Source organism: Protopterus annectens, chromosome 1.part1 (genome assembly GCF_019279795.1).
Source record: "Protopterus annectens isolate FY-2018-M chromosome 1.part1, PAN1.0, whole genome shotgun sequence".
Classification (NCBI taxonomy): Eukaryota; Metazoa; Chordata; order Ceratodontiformes; family Protopteridae; genus Protopterus; species Protopterus annectens.
In genome coordinates, this window is record NC_056726.1 from 332,474,071 (window position 1) to 332,490,738 (window position 16,668).

Genomic DNA, 16,668 nt, shown 5'->3' on the forward strand with positions numbered 1-16,668 from the left:
TGCAGGATCCAATTTCAAACTCAGATCCAACACTTCTGACGAAAGACCTGGTGGATCCAACTTCACAATCAGATCCGAAGCTTAAGAGACCTAGGCATCTGTCAGATCAGACTTCGGATCTGACAACAAAAATGTCAGATCTCACAGCTCATTCCATGCCCCTTCTAAGAACCAGATACTCCCCCTCAGTGGATCCTGTTCCATCTAGAGTTCCCTCTCTATTTTTGGAGAGACCTAGGTCTCCTTCCTTCATTTCCACATACTCTTCCAGGAGCCATACTGAAAAAGATGTGAACAGGTTAGCGAGAAGGATTCTCTCTGCAGAGTTTGTCAAGTGTTCCATAGGCTTGTATCTTTTTGGGTCAGGAGAGCTGACCTTCCACCACCCCCTGTGCAAGTTCCTCCTCTGACTCTATTCCTGGTCTTGGAGATGCCAGATCCAAGTCGACCAGGTCCATTTTCATTGGAGCCAAGAGTATCCTTATCCTCAAATCTGAAGCTTGTTCTGAGCTTTTCAGTTGCTTTGGATCCAGAGAGTTTTTGGAGCCACAGCTGCCTTGTCAGGTCCAGGGTGTCACAGTCGACTCCAAAGTTCTCGGAGCCATCTCTGCACCTTAGGGCCTCACACGGGTTAGTTTGGCTCTGATTTCAGCCTTGAGGGAGTTCTCCTCTGAGCAGGGAGTGACTTCGGTCCAGAGGCTTGCCCTTATGGATCTGGGGTCATGCTCCTCTCTGGGATGATCTACCTTTGAGCTGATGGAGAGAGCATTGTCAGCATCCTCAACACAAATGGTTCACTTCCCCTCAGATCCTCAGTCTATGGACTTGTCATCTCTTTGCTTAGAGTCTCATCTACCCTCTCCACAGAGACAGCTGATACTGATACCCCAGGCTTTCCAGCAGAGTCTTTCCACCTCTTCTGATTCCTCCTCAGAGCACCCTACTGAAGAGGTCCCTAAGAAGAAAATGTGCAAAAGAAAGCACATAGACCCCCCTGAGGAGTTAGTCATTGAAGACACAGACTCTGATGAAGGTGAAGGGTCCCCACGGTCACCACCTGAAGATTTCCAGTTTGGAGACATTCTTGAAATCCTGAAACAGGGAGGTGGCTGCAAGTCCAGCAATCCTTCAGCAGATGAGTCTGCATTCCTGGAGGCATTCTGTACCAGCCCGTCTACCTCCTGGATGACTCTGCCCGCTGATGTCCTCAAAGATTTGATCTCTGGTGGACATGGAATGCCCAGACACCATTGAACCATTCCCCCGGAGACCAGACAACATTTTAACAGCACCAGAGAACAAGCAGTTTTGGTAAAAAGGAGTGCCTGTTGATGCTGTGATCATGGAGGTGGCCACAAAAAAGGAACTATCCAAAGTCAATTCCACTGTCCATCCTCCGAACAAGGAGTCTCGGTCGATGGACAGATTTGGGATGTGTGTCTATGCTTCAGTGACTTTTGCCTTAAGGTCTCTAAACTATTTGGCACATTTCACTAGGTTACAGAGAGATCTAGTAAAGGAACTCTCTGATACCCTTTCAGGATCCATTTCTTTCTGAAGAGGTACAGGCATCTGTTACTTCTCATTTGGCTGCTCTGAAATCAGTCTGCAATTCTTCCATGAGGTTAATTTTGCTTGCAGCTGAAGGAACCTCAAGGGCAGTGGGTTCCGTCGTTTCCATAAGGAGACACGTCTGGATGCACCTGTGTGATATTGCGTAGCTCACAGTAGAGGTGACCTGCAGAACCAAAGGTCTAGAGACTAATTTTTTGACAGATCCTTCCAGTGCTACTGAAAGGAAGCTATATTGTCCCGCTCTGGAGGTAATCAGGGGTCGATTATCCCTGCAACAGAGAGCCTGGCTAGAGATAACAACAGATACATGGGTGCAGAGCATCATTTCCAGAGGTTATGTAATACTCTTCTCCATTTCTCCTCCAGGCTCAAGAAAAAAACCCTGATGTTCCACCCAGTCAGAGGGAACAAGGAGCACTTCAAATACAAAAGCTGCTAGAACAAAAGAGTCATCGAGCAGGTCCCACCAGACCAGATAGAATCCAGAACTTACTCAAGATTAATTTTAGTGCCAAAGAAAACAGGGGACTGAAGGCCAATCTTGGATCTCAGCAACTTGAACAGATGGGTTTGATGCAGCAAGTTTCAGATGATTACAGTTCAGTCCATTCTACCATTTCTGGGCAAGGATGACTGGAAGTGTTCTATAGACCTTCAGGATGTGTATTACCACATAAAAATGAACAGGCACTCCAGAAGGTATTTATTTTTCCAGCTGGGAGCCAGTCATTACCAGTTCAGACTTCTGCCTTTTGACCTCACCACAGTCACCAGGGTGTTCACCAAATGTATGGCAATAGTGGCAGCTCACTTGAGACTGCAAGGATCCCAGGTGTTTCTATATCTAGATGACTGGCTCATTACCGACCTGACCAAGAATCAAGTAATAGAGGCAAGAAATCAGGTTCTTCAGACATGCACTTATCTGAAGATAACTATAAACTATGAAAGATCTCACTTGGAACCTACTCAAAAGTTGGAGTTTATAGGAGCATTGCTCAACACAAAGTCAATGATAGCTTCAGTGTCTCCTCTAAGAGTTCACACCTTAAGAACATAGGTCAGGAAAATATTCTGCAGCACCAAAGTTTCTGCCCACTTGGTTCTTAAGCCCTAGGATCAATGGCAACGGCAATAACTCTAGTACCTTTAGCCAGGTTTTACATGAGAATGTTACAATGGATGCTAGCCACACAATGACCAATACCTTACCAACAAATGTCAACCCCAGTACATATTACACAGATTTGCAAGAGAGATCTCAGGTGGTGGATTCAATCAGAACAGATCCTAAAGGCCATTCATTCATTCCTCCTCAGCCCAGGGCCATAATGACCATGGCTGCTTCCCAGTTAGGGTGTGGGCGGTGCATTACCTGGGGAAGACAGTCCAAGGCACTTGGTGCCCTGAAGAGTCCAATTTACATATCAATGTTCTAGAGATGAGAGTGGTGCTTTTAGCATTGCAGTCCTTTCAAGAAGTTCTTCCCTTGGGGATGATTGCAATTCAAATGGACAATATGTCAGTAGTTTGGTACATCAACAAACAGGGAGGAACCAAATCTTACCCCTTGTGTTGTGAAGCACTCAGAGTGTTGCAATGGCCGATCTTTTCTGTTTTTTTATAGCAATGCACAAACCGGGGAAGTCCAGTGTGATAGCAGACAAGATAAGCAGGTGCATTCTTCTACCTCACAAATGGACTCTCAACCAAAATGTGGTGGATATGATTTTTTTTATCAGTGGGGACAGCCTTTCTGTGATCTTTTCACTTCTCACCTGAACAACAAGTGCAGCAGCTACTTTGCCCTGATCCGGGGGACTCACCAATGGATGCTCTACTTCATGACTGGCCCCTGGCTTTCTTTATGCCTACTTACCAATCCCGATAATTTCCAAGTTTCTGCGGAAAGCTGCCATGTTGAAGAGAAAAGTTATCCTCATTTAACCTTTCTGGCCTCGACAGATTTGGTTCCCCTTCCTTTGGCCTCAATTAATCCACCAACTATGGATTGTGGATCTGACTCCAGACCTTCTGTTTCACCCAACGGGCATTATTCATACAGAGATACCAAACTTCTAGCTGACTGCCTGACTTCTTCAATTCCATTAGTAGCCAGACAACTTATGCTCTCTTCTCTAGTCTGTCAGATACTTTTTATCTTCACATAAACCATCAACACATAAACTCTACTCCAGTAAATGGAGAATATTTGGCTACTGGGCCCATAAGAATAACACTGATACATTTTCAGCCCCTTTGCATAGTATTATTGATTTTTTTTGCCATACCTTTTAAAGATGGAGCGCGCTCCTCTATAGTGAATGTCCAGCTAGCAGCAGTCTCAGATTTTCACACAGGATTTCAAAGTGTTTCTGTTGCCTCCCATAGACTATGTAAAACCTTTGTGTGAGGTACTCTCGTTTTAAGACCTCCTTTTAGAGTATAGGGGAGGCTAGAGTAGGGGTGACGGATGTGTGTCCGGGCAATGGTAGCTTTTGTAGATCTGGTTAAAAATGCCTTGTTTCTGTAAAGGAGGCTCAATTTTTAATGAACTTTTTTGATAGTTACTTTCCCAACAAAACACGGGTATTCTCCATAGGACAGAAAGTAAGATACTAAGACTCATTCATTGTAATCCTTGGAACGAACACCATTGTCATACAAAAATCAAATGCAAATTGCTCTAAGTTGAAGGAAGATTCTGTTTCTTACTGAATACATTAACATATAAATTACTCACTGATCATTACAGTCCAACACTGAAACATTTCCTGCACTACAAAACCTCAGTGTATACACTCAGAAATACAGATGTCAATCTCCATGTTAGACCACCTTTCACACTAGCAGTAACTGAAAGGTCATTTTCCAAGTTAAAGTTATTGAATACTGGAACAAAATCCCACAGAAGATCAAGTCCATGACTACCCTGGATGTCTTTATGAGATCCATAATGAAACATGTTTAGAAAATCTCCCAGTCTCGCTACTTTAATAATCATATTTAAGTATGGAATACCAGGCCCACACTGATCCAGTTAACAAGTATGTAACACACTACACAGGCACACTGTTAGCATCCCAAATGAGTCTTTTTCTTTAATCTTTGTAGACTAACCTTTATCTATTTTCACTTTAGTTAGTAGTCTGCATTCTCTTTGGAAACATCTGCCCTTTAACTATTATTAATTTCTGAACTGTCTTCAACTTATACTTTATTGTTACCCTTCTACAATATATATTTGCTAATTTATGTGCCTTTGTGCTTTATGTGTCATACATACAAATTCCCTCTAATTTCTTTTTAAGCTCTTATGTTAACAATATTGCTCCTTGTTTAATGCCTTGTGGCCCAGGTCATGCCTGAAATGAGGCTTCAGACCAATGTCCTTACTCATTAAACAAATGTTTAAGTAGTAAACATTACTGTGAATGTCTGTGACTCACTTTATTGACACTTCATGCACCACACTAAAAGGACACAATGTATTCAAGAAGCATTCATCACATGGCATTCCTACATGGACACATGCTATGCAGTTATGCACTGCAGATGTGAGTAAGTTTGTAGTCATGATCCAAATAATCAAATCTTAATGAGTGCATATGTCACTCAGCTTGCTGCACTTGTAAGCTTACTTCTGCATTTTGTGGAAACTTGTGCAGAAATGGCCGATGAGTTGAGGAGGGGTCCCATTTGGTATTGGAAAGAAACCAAGATTTTTCTTTATCACCTGCACAGGAACTATAAAGACAAATTGCTGAGTGTATGTGTTAGATCTTTTAGGAAAGTTGGTGCCTGGTATGACCAGAACAAGAAGAACTAGGATCCCATGAAATGGATACAATGCAGGCACTGGTATGATGACCACAGTTTCCAACACCCTGACCTACCCCAAAAGTGGTCAGCAAAGACTTACAGGTAGTATTTGCAGATAATTTAAAACATACTGTATTTCAGTTGTACATTTTAATATGCCACAATTTTATAACACTTCTCTTTATGTCTGTCCTGTGTAGTATTTGCAGATAATTTACATCATTTTGCATTTAATTACATGTTATGCTATATCATGCCACCCTTCCCATTGTGTGTCTCCTATGCAGACTGCAGGCAGCACTCAGCCAAAACCAAAAAAAATCTGCGATGCAGCTGTTCACTGAAGAAGTCCAGACTGGGTACTGTGATGAGGCTGTAAGCACCTTACAGGTGAAGATAAAGATCCTTCTCTGCTGTGGAACATTGGTATTCTTAGCCTCTGTATATGCAGGGTTGATCAATAAAGGAGATGGAAAGGGGGACATACTGGCACATGTAATACCCTAACTACAGCTCAAGTATTTGAATATGTGATGGAGAGTTACATGAACATCAGTCTCAGGTGGACTGAGGACTTCTAGCAGCTGATTACAAATTCACTTATCCAGCAGGTACCTGCCATTGGATCACTAAGGTATGGCTAGACTCATGACACTGATCATCTCAGGAACATTAGGTAAGAATGGTTTTAGCCAGATTTCTGTAAGGGCTGGACTGGTACCCTCCCTGTAGCTAGCACCCACCCCCATCCCCTGCTACATTTCTTTCAACTGTGTCATGCCACATACTTTGTAAATTTTCCAACTGGTCCAACCCTCCCTTTCAACATTGGTCCACAGTTTGAATGCATGTCTCCAACCATTGTCACTCCCCATTTTATGTTTGTCTAAACATGCCTGTTTATGTAGAATTGCTTAATACTTGTATGCCCTCCCACACAAAGTCTCATAATCCTCGCTCTAGCCTGCTTGCCTTTTATCTTGCCTCCCATAGTTCCCAGCCCTTTTCTATTTATTTGAAATGAGTATGTATCCAAAAAAAATGTTCTGCCTTCCTGTTTCTCGTCACTTTTAAATCTGCCCCTTGTGCTCTACTTGTGTGTTTTCCTCAGCTTGGTGTTGGTCAGTTTTCAGGCTATATACCCACTTTTCCACTTCATTTTGTTACTCTTATAAGAGGCTGCAAGTTTGCCCCCTAAACATTAAGCAGCATACCTTTAGGTGACTTTTTTAATCACATTGCTGTAGAGCGCAGTTTAAGGTGTCCTTGTACACACTCTCTGTACCTGAGCAGTAGATGAATGCCTGTTCTTCTTTGAGTTCCACAAGACTTGCACTGCAAGCATAGATTCTTATTTGCATGGAGTTCATTGCTGTAATTTATTAGGAGTGCTCCTTAATATGTCACAATTGAACATGGAAGGTTGCTCGGCAGTGCACTCCCCCTAAATGTTTTTTTCTAATTGCACCATGTAACAAACTTTTTGTCAAATAATGAATTTGAATAGTGGGGGTTCCTATATAGGCCCATTGTTGTTGACCCCAATTTTTAGTAACTAACACATCCCACATAGTTGTACTGTCAGGCTCTTACAATGCTGCAACAATTAAGTTTACTAACTTAAGCCATTTTTTTGTTGTAAAGATAATTGTCACCATAAGATCTTCACTCCAGTCAGCAATCATTCAAATAGCATTTTCACATCTAAATTTGGTAAGGAGCTTTTTTCTGAAATATAAAGAGTATTAAAAAAAAAAACATAACAAGGTCAGTATAGCTGCTACATCTCTACCCTATATAAATGGTTTGCTATTAAAAAAAAAGTTTTTTGTAAAAAAATGTACCTATCTACAGCAAACAAAAAAGAAATATATACTCCTAATTTATCACAGCAATACAGTGGCTAGTAACACATACGTGCCAAACCACCATCCTATGGAATTGAGGTATACAGAGTCTCAAAGTTTAAGGTAAGAGCCAAGCAGATTTCAAATGTAAAATCCTACAATAGGCCCAGAAGCTGTGGTATGCCCTTAAGCCTATAACTAACCTGGTCACAAATGGGACAAGATACATGTGCAGAAATTTTAGGAGTGGGTCTATTAAAGAAAACGTACATAAAAATGACACCAGAGTACATTTTCAAACATTTTATGACTCTGGGAAGCAAAAAAAAAAAAAATTTTTAGGATATGTTGCTTTATGTTGTTTAGCACTCTAGTGTGAAATAATGTCCCTTTAAAGCTGTATCATTGAAATGACCAGTTTCTTATAGTAGGTCACTCTAATGTCTGTGTGCTGTTTTCAGTAAAAATAGCATGAATATATGTTGCCTATTTGCCCCATTCAAATGATCTACACCCTCACTCCCCACTGGCCCTTGTTTTCAATTATTAAGGAATTCCCAATATTATTCTAGCATGTCCAAAGGTCAGTTGTCAATCTCCTCTCCGGTCCAGCTGGTGAATCTGGGAATCTTGAGGCAATGTTATAACTGCCTCATGTACACAGACAACCCTCTTCTCCTCCCACATAACACAAATACTTGCGAGAGATGCAGCTATTTAGCCAAACTGGAGGCTAAGCTGTCTCAACTCAGGACTGGCAAGACCAGACAGGAGGAGAAGGCAACTACACACACCACAAAACCAGCCTCACATAATGCTACCACACCACTGAATCAAACACATTAACACACAAAGACATACTCGGAGGCTCTGAGTAAAAATTTATCTAAACAGCAGAGGCCTCCAAAGCAGACACCCAAACAACTGCTACCTCAAGACACCCCACAAGCCACACATAAACCACAAAATCAGTGTGCAAAGCAGTCACAGCCCTTAAGGCCAAATACAACACCAAACATACTTGTCATGGGTGACTCCATAGTCAGACACACTGACGTCCCACTCACCAGGCTGAACAAGGAGAGGGTCACAGTAAGCTGCCTATCGGGCGCTAGAATCCGCCACATAACACAAGCACTCGGGTCACTCCACGGCAAGTACAAATATGACACAGTCATTGTCCATGCTGGTGTGAACGACCTGAGACGCACCTCCCTGGACTACATGAAAAGAGACATAGAGGAGCTCTCTGATTATGTAGCCCAGGCAGGTATGACCCTGACCCTGAGCAGTATCCTTCCTTCACCAAGAATGATGCCACAATATAGAGACAAGATGATCAGCTTTAACAATTGGCTTAATGTCTGGTGTCATTCAAAGGGGATCCAGTGTCTGTCTGCCTGGGATGACATGCTTGACAAGCCACACTGCTTCGCAAGGGACGGCTTGCACCTGTCACCCTGGGATTCCGGATATTGGCTAAGGCTCTTGCCACCCCATAGTGCCTTTTTAGGCAAGGCTCAAATTCTAAACCTACCACCCTAGAAAACAAAAATGGGAAGAAACTGAGGGTAATGCTGCTCAATGCCAGAAGTCTAAATCTCAAAATGCACGCACTCCAGGCCCTTCTCAGTATGGAGAACATCGATGTCTGTGCTGTAACTGAAACCTGGTTCAAGGCTCCTGAGAGCATCCCGGCACTATTAGGTTTTACCTCATATCATGCGTTCCGGCCCCAAAACCCGGACCACACCACAAAAGGAGGGGGTGTATCCATATTCATAAAGGATACCCACACCTCCAGGTTGGTGGCAATGCACGAAGCTTCGGAAACCATCCAGGTGCAACTAGCCATAGGCAAAACTGCTGTACAAATTGTAGCATGCTACAGGCCACCCTCTCAAACTCAGGAACCCCACACAGCCTTCCTGAAGACACTGGAGGGTATAAATGTATCTCCAAACACCATCATATTGGGTGACTTCAACTACCGAATATAGACTGGGAACATTACTCAAGCCCTAACTTTCTAGCCCAATGGTTCCTGGAGTTCATAAATTCAAATGCCATGGAACAGCTAGTCACTGTTCCCACGAGAGGAGAAAATATACTAGATCTCATTATCACAAACATGGGGACAAAATGCTCCACACGAAAGTATATCCCTCATTGGTGAGATCTGATCATAAACTAATCTCACTGGAAATCCACATCCCGCCCCACCCCAAACAAAAAAGACCACAGTGAAGAACTTCTCTAAAGCAAACTTCACACTACTCAAGGCTGGTGTGGTATCCTTCAAGGCCCCTGAGCCAGTGGAAACCACAACCCAAGCTGCGGAAGCCCTTACAAATGCCTTCTATGAACACCTCCAGGACTGCATGGATCAGGCAATCCCAAATAAAACCAAGACTCTTTCCACAAAGGGCAAACGTCCAGTCTGGTGGACCCCAGCCATTAACAAACTTTACAATAAGAGGAGAAAGCTATTACATGATAGAACAAAATCCATAAAAGGGAAGTCACCCCTGATCATTATTAGTAAAAAAATACGAGCACTCATAAAATCAACTAAGGCCAATTTTGAGAGAAAAATTGCCATGGATTCAAAGGACAATCATAAGGCCTTTTTCAGCTATGTTAGGAACCTGGGTGGAAACTCCCAGATATGCTCAGAATTAGTCCAAAATGATACAAAAATCACTGAACCCACAGACATTGCCAACATACTGGCAGACAGGTTCAGTGCAAACTTCACCCCCCTCCCCAAAGGAGAGATAACTATCCCAGCGGAGTGTAGCCTCCCAGACATCTCAAATGCGCAGGTGAAAGCTGCTCTCTCTAAAGCTAAAAACACAGCATCAATGGGACTGGATGGTGTCCCCGGCTGTGTGCTACACGAGCTAAATGAGGAATTAAACCCACGCATAAGGCAGCTGTTTAATCTCAGCCTTACCACAGGACACGTGCCCAAGGAGTGGCATACGGCAACTGTGGTCCCACTCCACAAAGGCGGTGCCTCTACGGACCCTGGTAATTACCGCCCCATAAGCTTAACAATTCTAGTCTGCAAAGCTATGGAGAGGATCATAATGGAGCTCATAAACAAAGATATAGGGGACTTGCAGACATTGGACCCGACCCAGTTTGGCTTCATCAAGGGCAGATCATGCCTTTTGAACTTGGTCGACTTCTTCGAAACAGTCACCAAGGCCATTGATGAGGGAAAGGCAGTCCATACAGCCTACCTTGACCTTGCAAAGGCTTTCGACACAATACCCCACTCGGGTATTGTAGAAAAACTTACCAGCTTAAATGTAAACCCATATGTCACAAGATGGGTTGCAAACTGGCTTAAGGACAGAACCCACAGGGTTAGAGTTGCTGGCACTATGTCAGACTCCAAGCCGGTCACAAGTGGTGTCCCACAGGGCTCGGTCCTTGGCCCCTATTGTTCGGCATCTACTTCTCAGAAGTACAGGCCAACATGGGAGGACTTTGGCTGACAAAGTTTGCAGACGACTGCAAACTGGGCGCCATAGTGGAAAGTGCATCGGACACGGATATCCTTCAGAAGGGACTCACGGAAACAGATAGCTGGTGCCAGAGCCATGGCCTGAAGTTAAACACCAAAAATGTATAGTCATACCCTTCGGGAAAAACAAGGTAACCCCAAGCTACCATATAGGTGGCAATCCACTAAGCACAGAAGAGGTTATCAGGGACCTGGGGACCCAGGTTGACAGTGGCCTTTCTTTGACACTCACGTTGCTAAAGTGGTTAGAAAGACCTTCTACATTGCCCACCTGATCATGAAGGGATTCACATCCAGATCTAGTGAGGTCATTGTTCCCCTGTACTCTTCACTTATCAGACCAATGATCGAGTACAATGCCCCATTCGGGATGTATCTCACCCGAAATCTGCAGCAATTGGAGAGACCCCAAAAGTTCCTCACCAAAAGGATAAAGGGACTCCAAAATCTGTCATATGCTGCCAGATTGAAGAAACTCCAGCTCTATTCAGTCACATACCGTCTGCTCAGAGGTGACATGTGCCTGACATACAAGGCCATGTCCAACCCGGAATTAATGGACATGCTCCACCTCAAAAAATCCAAATCCACCAAAACCACTAGAGCAAGTGACTTAAACCTTAGCACGGATATAAATAGGACGTGCTGGAGGGATAGATTTATCACTCAGAGACTCCCTATGCTGTGGAATAAAATCCCAGTCCATGTGAGGCAGAGCACCTCGCTGGCTCTGTTCAAGAGAAATCTTGACCTGTGGATGGGAGATCATAGGTTTACATCGGGAATCATCTCTGTGTCACTGCTGGACAGAGGCACAACAAACTAATGGGCACAGTATTTTTTCATATAAGGGGTGGCGTAAGCCACAAAACTTTGGGCTAGGCTTATAAATGCCTTAGGGCAGATAGCCTAGTATAAACCTATGAACCTATGAACCTATGAATCTTTCTTGTACTGCCACCCTTGACCACCTGTCTACTAATTATTCTAGGCTCTGGGCTGGCAGTGGTGATTTTCATGGATAAAGCACTGACTACAGTCCAGGTGATGTTAATTTAATTAGCAACTTGGGTATATGGTGGCATTAGTGTGGAGGATGAGTGAGTGATCCAATCCAGGGGGAGAGAGAGTGGTGTTGGATGCACACAAGTTGCCGTTATCCTTGAAGGAGAGACAGTGATGGGAGATGGTGTTAAACTTCCTAAACTACTGCTGGGTGGTAACCTTCACAGCAAATGTGAGAGCACATACTCACAAGAGGAGGGTATAGCTGGCAACTGTAGTGGTGCAGGTCACATGTCATCCTTCCTAAGATATGACATTAGGCTATCCAAAAATGCTTTCCATTATATAGATGCCAGCAAGTACACAAACACCTGGCTGCCTGAATAACAACCCTATACCGTCTCAGACAGCTGTTGCCTCGTTCTGGGTAGAATCCCCAGAGTAGAGGAACATATTAGATCTGTCTGACTGAGGGTAGGTTTGATAGTTGTCAGGCATGGTGACAAAAATCACCTTAAAAAAATAATTATTCCAGGTTCTAAGGAGTGATGTGTTCAACACCAGATTATCAGCCTTGCTGTCACAGGCCACTACTGCCTCATTGAACAGCATCACTCTTCATTACTAACTATAGACACTTTCATCGCTTGGATACATTGTTATATCTAAAACAGACTATATGAATCCAAAAATCAGTGCCAAAATTATCATGGCATTCCTTGAAAGAATATAGGTGATATTGATATCGATGGTTGCAAAAATACGAATGAAAATGTAATTTTCTGCAGAATTTAGGTTCATAGGTTCATGGGTTGGTACTAGGCTATCGGCCCTAGGGCCTATACAAGTCTAGCCATAACAATTCCCTGGCTATTTCTTCCCACACTATTTACTTCCCTGGACCTCTGTCTAGTAGGGTGACTGACGTGATCCCCAGGGTGCATTTCCGTTCTCCCATCCAATCATCAAGGTTCCTTTTGAAGAGGGCCAAAGAGGCGCTCTGCTTGACATGTCTTCTTTTTCTTCTTTTGGCTGCTCCCGTTAGGGGTCACCACAGCAGATCAACTGTTTCCATTTCTTCCTGTCCTCTGCATCTTGCTCTGTCACACCAACCACCTGCATGTCCTCTCTCATCACATCCATAAAGCATTTCTTAGGCCTTCCTCTTTTCCTGTTACCTGGCAGCTTCATCCTTAGCAGCTTTTTCCCAATATACTCAGCATCCCTCCTCAGCACATGTCCAAACCAATGTAATCTTGCCTCTCTGGATTTGTCTCCAAACCTTCCAACCTAGGCTGACCCTCTAATATACTTATTCCTAATCCTGTCCATCCTCGTCACACCCAGTGCAAATCTTAACATCTTCAACTCTGCCACGTCAAGCTCTGACTCCTGCCTTTTTGTCAGTGCCACTGTCTACAACCCATATAACATAGCTGGTCTCACTACCCTCTTGTAGACCTTCCCTTTCACTCATACTGGTACTCGTCTGTCACAAATCACTCCTGACACTCTTCTCCACCCACTCCATCCTTCCTGTACTCTTCTTCATCTCTCTTCCACACTCACCATTACTCTGAACTGTTGATCCCAAGTACTTAAACTCATCCACCTTCACCACCTGTACTCCCTGCATCCTCACCATTCCTCTATCCTCCCTCTCATTCACACACATATATTCTGTCTTAGTCCTGCTGACCTTCATTCCTCTTTTGTCTAGAGCATATCTCCACCTCTCCAGGGTCTCCTCCACCTGTTCCCTGCTCTCACTACAGATCACAATGTCATCTGCAAACATCATAGTCCACGGGGACTCCTGTCTGATCTTGTCTGTCAACCTGTCCATCACCATTGCAAATAAGAAAGGGCTCAGAGCTGATCCTTGATGTAATCCCACCTCCACCTTAAACGCATCCGTCACTCCTATGGCAGACCTCACCGCTGTCACACTACCCTCATACATATCCTGTACCAATCTTACGTACTTCTCTGACACTCCTGACTTCCTCATACAATACCACAACTCCTGTCTAGGCACCCTGTCATATGCTTTCTCTAAGTCTACAAAAACACAATGCAACTCCTTCTGACCTTCTCTGTACTTCTCCATCAACACTCTCAGAGCAAACATTGCATCTGTCGTGCTCTTTCCCTGCATGAAACCATACTGCTGATCACTAATCATCACCTCCCTTCTTAACCTAGCTTCCACTACACTTTCCCATAACTTCATGCTGTGACTGATCAGTTTAATCCCTCTGTAGTTACTACAGCTCTGCACATCACCCTTATTCTTAAAAATTGGTACCAAAACACTTTTTCTCCATTCCTCAGGCATCCTCTCACTTTCCAAGATTTCATTAAACAATCTAGTTAAAAACCCCACTGCCATTTCACCTAAACACCTCCATGCTTCCACAGGTATGTCATCTGGACCATCAGCCTTTCCATTCTTCATCCTCTTCATAGCTATCCTTACTTCCTCCTTGCTAATCTTCATGATTCACTATCCGCACATCATCCAACCTTCTCTCCCTGTCATGCTCTTCGTTCATCAACCCCTCAAAGTACTCTTTTCATCTGCTCAACACACTCTCCTCGCTTGTGAGTACATTTCCCTAATTATCCTTTATCACCCTTACCTGCTGCACATCTTTACTAGCTCGGTCCCTCTGTCTAGCCAATTGGTACAGGTCCTTTTCTCCCTCCTTAGTGTCCAACCTTTTATACAACTCTTCATATGCCTTATCCTTAGCCTTCACCACCTCTCTCTTTGCCATGCACCTCATCTCCTTATACTCCTGTCTACTTTCTTCATCTTTCTGACAATCCCACTTCTTCTTCACCAACCTCTTTCTCTGTATACTCTCCTGTACTTCCTCATTCCACCACCAGGTCTCCTTGTCCTCCTTCCTCTTTCCAGATGTCACACCAAGCACCTTTCTAGCCATCTCTCTTACTAGCTCTGCTGTAGTTACCCAGCTATTCGATAACTCTTCACTGCCACCCAGTGCCTGTCTTAACTCTTCCCTGAACATCACCTCACAATTACCCTTTTTCAATTTCCACCATTTGATCCTTAGTGCTGCCCTCACACTCATCCTCCTCTTCTTGATCACCAGTGTCATCCTACAAACCACCATCCTATGCTGCCTAACTACACTTTCCCCTGCCACCACTTTACAGTCTCCAATTTCCTTCAGACTGGCCCTTCTACATAAGGTATAATCCACCTGTGTGCATCTTCCTCCACTCTTGTATGTCACCCTATGCTCCTCCCTCTTGTTAAAATATGTATTCATCACAGCCATGTCCATTCTTTTTGCAAAATCCACTACCATCTGACCTTCTGCATTCCTTTGCTTAACACCATACCTACCCATCACATCCTCATCCCCTCTGTTCCCTTCACCAACATGCCCATTGAAATCAGCTCCAATCACCAGTCTCTCAACCTTGAGTACAGTCATCACCACTTCATCCAACTCACTCCAAATTTTTCTTTCTCATCCATCGCACACCCAACATGTGGAGCATATGCACTAACAACATTCATCATTACACCATCAATTTCCAGTTTAATAAACATCACTCTATCCGACACTCTTTTCACCTCCAAAACACTCTTAGCATACTGTTCCTTCAGGATAATTCCTATGCCATTTCTCCTCCCATCCACACCATGATAAAACAATTTGAAACTGCTTCCAATACACCTAGCCTTGCTCCGCTTCCATCTGGTCTCTTGCACACACAATATACCAACCTTCCTTCGGTCCATTATATCAGCTAGCTCTCTCCCTATACCAGTCATACTGCCAACATTCAAAGTTCCGACCCTCACTGTCACAGTACTAGCCTTTATCTGCCTTCAGCCATGCCTTCCCCCTCTTCTCCTCCTTCGTCCAACAGTAGACCAATTTCTGCCAGCACCCTATTGGCCAACAGTACTGGTGGCGGTCGTTGTTAACCTGGGCCTGACCGATCCAGTATGTATTTCTGTACTGTTGTCTGCATGTATGATTTGGCAAACTTTTACGCCGGATGCCTTTCCTGATGCAACCCTCCCCATTTATCCGGGCTTGGGACCGGCACAAAGAAATGCACTGCCTTGTGCATCCCCACTGGCTGGGTTGCTCTGCTTGACACATATGGGCAGTCTATTCCAGAGTCTGCGGAGTCTCTGGGTCAGGAACCTATCCCTCCAGCATGTTTTGTTTATTGTGATGACAAGGTTTAGATCCCTGGAGAGTGTGGTTCTGAGGGATTGAGATTTCTTTAAGTGTAGCATGTCCAACAACTCTGGGTTTGACATGGCCTTGTATGTTAAGCAGAGATCGCCTCTGAGTAGACAATATGTGACAGAGTATAGCTAAAGTTTTTTAAGGCAGTCAGCACAGGGCATCTGCTTTAGGCCTGTGATTGTTTTAGTGAGGTATTTCTGCAGCCTTTCCAGTTGTTGCAGATGTCTTGAGAGGTACATACCAAATGGGTCATTGTATTCTATAATGGTCTAATGAGGGATGAGTACAGTAGGACAATGACCTCCTTTTTACTGGATGAAAAGTCCTTAGTGATGAGGTGTGCCATATAGAAGGATTTCCTGACTGTTGTGGCGATGTGGTTATCGAAGGTGGGACCACTGTCCACCTGTGTCCTTAAGTCTCTTATCACACTTTTGGTGTTTAGTGTACTGCCACCTATGTGGTAATTCACAGGTACATGTTTTTTTCCCAAAGGGAATAACTATACATTTCTTGGCACTGAGTTCAAGCCCATGGCTCTGGCACCAAGCATCTGTTTCTATAAGGCCCTTTTGTAGAGTATCCACATCATTTGGGGATTCAATAATGGCTCCCAGTTTGCAGTCTTCTGTGAACTTTG